Raw genomic sequence first — 6,000 nt, 5'->3', positions numbered from 1 at the left:
ATGTCCAATTCTAAGGCCAGTCCTCACATTTTATGGATAAGAAAACTGAGACCTGCAAATATTTAACAGTTTGAATAAGGTTGTATATCTAAGTAATATCAAAGCCCCGAAGGAGGACTCAGGTCTCCTGCCTCCTGGGCAAATATTTGTTCCAAGATAGGGTTGGCAAATATATTTCTTCTTGGCTGCTAACTCCCATCATTGTTTGGTTGGGGTTGCCCAAGTCCTTATGGGCCTCTTGGCCTGTTTCCTGACTTAGCAAGAAAGACCTCAGTAACCATTTGGAGATGTCTTACAGGAATAGGGAAGGAGTAAAGGTGCCAGGTATTTTGCTATTCCAGCAATTTTCAGGCTATTTCTTTGGCTCCATTAAAATGGAAATGTTATCTGGTTGGAATAATGCATTAAGCCATTATCTGTCATTAACACCTTGGCTAGAATGTATTTAAGATTAGCCTGCTAGTTGCCCAGCAGGCCCCTATGGGAATAAGAGTTTTGACTGGAATAGGGGCCTACAAAAGGACACAGGGTCCTGCCCTGGAGGGAGGCAATGTTTGGGGGTTCAATGCAAACAGGAATGAGAATGAAGTCACTGGATATCCAGCAGAAGGAACTCAGAGGGATAAAGCTAAAGAGAAGAAGTGACCCTAAGGACATTTTTTGCACAATTCTTACCTGGGCGTGACATGGTTTCTAGCAGGCACACTGATTGATCCTCAGTTTCTTGTATATAAAATGAAAAATTAGACTAGATCAGAGGTTTTCAGGCCTAGTCTACACATTAGATTCACCAAGGAAGTTTTTTTTTTCCTCCCTTAAAAACTAATGTCTGGGTCCTACCCTTTGCCAATTAAATCAGAATATATAGGAGTGCACCCTGCTCCCCCCCTTTCCTACCAATTTTCTATAGAACATCCTGGTCTCAATCATTATACTGTACAATCCTTATCCACACACTAATATATTTTATGTACTTATAATCCCAGATTCAGCATAATTTTTTAGAGTGAATAAATTAAAGAGCAGAGGTCAGTAACAGACTTCTTAGAGCCTCAATAGTTATATATTGTATGAAATAAAGAGTATAGAGGTCCTATTTAGGTTCATAAGCTGAACAATACTATGACTCATCAGGCTCTCTTTGTCTTTTTGTATTTTTTTTTTTAATACCCTCAGTGTTGGTTTTTGGTCTTTGGCCTTTTAGGACATGATTGCTGTAGTTGAAGAAATCTTGTCTGGACACAACTATGTACATAGACATGAAAAAAAAAAAAGGATGGGAGTCTCATGCATATGTATCATGCTAACTAGAAGAAAAAATGTCCCCAGCAGTCTTCTTAACCTCTCATTGCCCAGAACCGGGTCATGTGGCTATCTTTAGTTGCAAAGGAAGCTGGTAATGCAAGAATCTTGTATTTTCAGCTTTTGTCACAAGTGGCAGTTCTTCCAGAAGTATATTTGGTAAGAGGTTCATACAACAAATAAGACGTGGAACACAATTAAACATTCAAAACAATAGCTAAGAATTTAAATGCATCTGCTCTTTTATATACTATTTCTGTTACCAGCTAAAGCCGTTTTCTTCTAATCTGTGGTTCTAGCTCCTGGGACCACATCCTCCTACCTAGGCAGGAAGTATAAAAGAAGATTGAGCCCATTCAGATGTGTTTTGTTAACTTTGCTGTGACTAGAAATGTACTTCCAACAGTAGACTACTGTCACCTGGAGTCTGATTCTTCCATCCCATCTTGCTAACTAATCTTAGGGTGTAGACCTTCATCATACCCTTGAACAAGAGAGACCACCCACTTTATGGTATTTGACTTTCTCTTCAAATCCTTAGACCACTGGTGTTTTTCTGTCCTTGACATCTGCAGAACTGTCTAGTGAATCTATTTCCCCAAGAGATAAACTGAGTTCTGCTGCTGGAGGAGAGAGAGGGGGTAGGGGAGAGAGAGAGTGGGAGGGCATGAGTGTAGTTATAAAGCTGATGTCTATGGGTAAGTATTAAGGGGGATGCTAAACAAAGGAACCATCAGCTGGGTTATCACACTGGGACTGGTGCCTGGAAAAATTTGATATTTGATATTTAAAAAAAATGGCCTTTGGTCAATGGGTGAATTCTCCTAAAACATAAAGAGTTCTTACAAATCTATAAGAAAAATCTTTAAAAAGGGCAATTGCCTCTGCTCCCCAAAAAAGAAGGTAAGAAGTAGAACGAGTAATTTATAAGTGAAGTAATGTGAAAGGCCTTTTGAGGCATTTTTGTGAAAGTCCATCCTTACCAATAATCAAATAAGTATTAACTAAAACATACACCAATTCTGTCAACTTGACAAGGCTTAAAAGGGTTATAAATATAAAGGGACTGGGGATGTGGCTCAAGCAGTAACGTGCTCGCCTGGCATGTGTGCGGGCCTGGTTCCATCCTCAGCACCACATACAAACAAGATGCTGTGTCCGTCGAAAACTAAAAAAATAATTATTAAAAATTCTCTCTCTCTCTATCTCTTTTAAAAAAGGGTTATAAATATAAATATAATATCTAATGTACTGGATAAAATTACTTAGCACTCATTATCCTTTCCACTGTTTCTGGTATGCTTTTCTACACAGCAGGGTTTGGACAATTAAATGCTACATTTTTATAGACTGCCTTGTGATTCTGGATATGAATAGGGATTCACAAATTAAATGCTGTTTTTTGAGATTTGGGTGATGTCTGCTGTACAGAAGGCTTAACCACAATTCCTCTGGATAGATCCTTTAAATTGCTAAGCCATGTGGCACATAGTAGGTTTCACAATAGTGTGTATATGATGCTTTAGATAAGTTAAAAGGCAAGTTTCCTGTATACCAGCTTGATGAAATAAAATACTTAGTTCCATCTCTGGCTCTGACTTCATGGTCTGGAACTGGTTACCTATCTCTCTGAGTCTCACCTATACTGAAAAAGAAATGAAATTTATTGGATGACTTCTGCTACTTTCAATAGCCTAGTCCCATGCCAATCAAAGAGCACTGGCTCCTTTCTCCTTAGGAGAGTTGGACATGCAGGTGACCTAACCTGCCTTAAAGGCCATCAGGGAAACCCAGACTCCTATGGTAGATCAAAGTTCATTCTTTGGTCAACTCATTCGATCATGGTAGAGACCATACAGACTCTAAGTGTACTGTGTGCCCTCCTATTTCCCCAAGAGATAAACTGAGTTCTATGATTCTCCTATGCAAGTGCGTGAGTTTAGACATGAACTTAGAAGTCAAGTCCTTAAAACTCTCCTGCCTCTCAACGCTCACCTGGAAGCTTGACTGGGAGAAAGGGTTCCCAAGGAAGGCAAGACTAGATGAGGTGCCACCGCAAAGCCCACTTGTAAGCTTGGGGGCAGCATAAGAGTACTTCATTCATTCACTCAAACATTTATTAAACCTCCTTTAAATGCTGGGCACTATATTAGGTGTTGTGGATTCAGAAATGAATAAAAATTAGTCCTGGTTCCTAAGGCAGATACAATCTAGTTGGTGGGGGATGGGTGAGTAGGGACCCACATGTAAAATGGACAAGAAAGTGCTACACACACACACACACCACACTTACACACACACACACTCATACACACACCTCCAGTGCATGAACCAAAGAAGAAGCAGTCAATTTATTCTTGGAGAACAAATCCAAGGAGGCAGTATCATTTTCTTTAAAAGATGCTGCTAAGGGGCTGGGGTTGTGGCTCAGTGGTAGAGCACTTGCCTAGCATGTGTGAGGCACTGGGTTCGATCCTCAGCACCACACATAAGAATGAATAGATAAAATAAAGGTATAAAAAATGTTGTATCTGTTAAAAAAAAGAGATGCTGCTAGTAGATGAGTATGTCAGAGTGTGGATTGAAACAAACTGCAGCTACATGGTGGTTTTTACATAGGGCCAACCTTGGTGGGTGGGGGTTGGAAAAAAAGCCCTATTTCTTGATAAGAAGGTGAAAAACATTTTACTGTAATCAGATAATGAAGCAAAATAAGTTTATAGATAAACCAGAGGTGAAGTTGCATTGGAATCCTTGGAGGGTGAGGTACCCACCCAGCAATATGGTCACAGTAGCAACATGGAAAATCGCCTGTGGTGGCTGAGAGCCTGGGCTCTGCTGTCACACTCCCTGAGTTTAAACCCTGGCTGTCATATTGGGTAAAATACATATCATCTCTGTTTCTAGTTTTCTTATTTGTAAAATGAGGAGAAAATAATACCTGACTCATGAAGTTGGGAGGGCGAAATGAAATAATGCCTGGGAAGGGCTTAGTAATTGTGGCAATGACCATGTATTTTCTGAGAGGAGTTCTGTGAAACAGAAATTGCCCAATTCAAGGGCAGAGTAATTCTAACTCTAGTTCAGTATCTTTTACCTCACTGATGAAAACCAACAGCTACTCTAGGGTGTTCCAGGGACCCTGCAAATCTTTTTAATAACCCTTTGCCTGCCTCACATTCCCATCCAATTTGTTTGTAATTACAACCATGCCTCACGTTCACAAAATTCAGGATGGGAAAAGTTGACTGTGTTAAAGAGATGCATCTAGGGTTCTATATTTGTTCAATGAACAAATAATTATTTGTTTTAAAGGAGAATTAACCTTTATGGAATTAATTTCCTATGTACATGCAAACTAAATGCAGAATACATACATCTGTATTCGTAGAGTTATGAAACCTTAAAAATGGAACTAGCCTTAGGAATAATCTAGGCCAGGCCAGGTGCAGTGGTGCACATTTGTATTCCCAATGACTCGGAAGGCTGAAGAAGGAGAATTTCAAGTTCTAGGTCAGCCTCAGCAACTTAGTAAGACCCTAAGCGATTTAGAGAGAACCTGTCTCAAAATAATGAATACAAAGGACTGGGGATGTGGCTCAGTGGTTAAGTCCTTTGGGTTCAATCTTTAGTATGTTTAAAAAAGAGAGAGAGAAAGAAAGAAAAAGGAATCATCTAGGACAGTGGTTTTCAAATTTTTATTGTAGCAGTTCTACTTCTTTAAAAGTCTTAGATTTTAAGGTGCATGATGCAGATAAAAACAGACCTACTATGATTAAACCAGGGATGAAGGGGTGGTGCCCTTGCCCTTTGGTCCTCTTGTCCTGTCCCTGAAGTAGCTTCTGACCCCCTGTGAGGAATCCTAGGCATCTAGAAACATAAGTTTTGAGTTCCACTGATTCTCCTCAACAATCTGATTTTGTACATTCCTTTTGTAAAACTGGCACTCCTGTATTTCTATTGATTCAGCTGTCTTATTTTCTTTAAATGATAGGTTTCTGGAGGGCAGGAACGTTTTTGTTTAAAAAAAAATTCTTGGTGTACTTTCTCTGCATGTGAGTATTTAAGGCCTTGTTAAAATCTTCCTGTTAGTGCCAGAGACGACCAGAGACTATAATTATATATAAACATCCTTTATTGAATCTTTGAAAAGTGATTTCATAGAACCATAGAATTTTCAGCTTGAAGGGGCCTTAGAGAACATGTACTTTAACACTCTCATTTTCTGGATGTGGAAACTGGGGCCCAGATAAGTCATTTGGTTGATGTCATGTAGTGAGTTAATGGTAGAGCTGGGAAGGAGTGCTGGACACCTGATTCCTGGTTTAGGGACTGTTTCAACTTACATCAGGAGACTGTTCTCACACGGCTAGCATATGATAGATTTGTGTTCCTGAGAACACACTTTCTGAATAGTTAACCCAGAGAAGGGTCTTTATGATCCAAGGTCTCTGTTTTATTGTGTGTACATGTACATTTCTTTAATTATGCAAATTAAAAAGTACTGACATGAAAAGCTGTTCATGACACACTAAATGGAAATGCAACTAATATTTGGAGGATGATCTCATTTTGTTTAAAGCTTTGGATATTTCCCTGAGGTTCAGCTGGATGTATTTTTCCATGATCACTCTTGCCTTAATTTATCTAATAAACACTCAAGTCTTTAATGATGTGATATCCACATGTGTTAATTCA

This window comes from Ictidomys tridecemlineatus, chromosome 3, assembly GCF_052094955.1.
Source record: "Ictidomys tridecemlineatus isolate mIctTri1 chromosome 3, mIctTri1.hap1, whole genome shotgun sequence".
NCBI classification, from domain to species: Eukaryota; Metazoa; Chordata; class Mammalia; order Rodentia; family Sciuridae; genus Ictidomys; species Ictidomys tridecemlineatus.
This window is presented reverse-complemented; position numbering follows the sequence as displayed.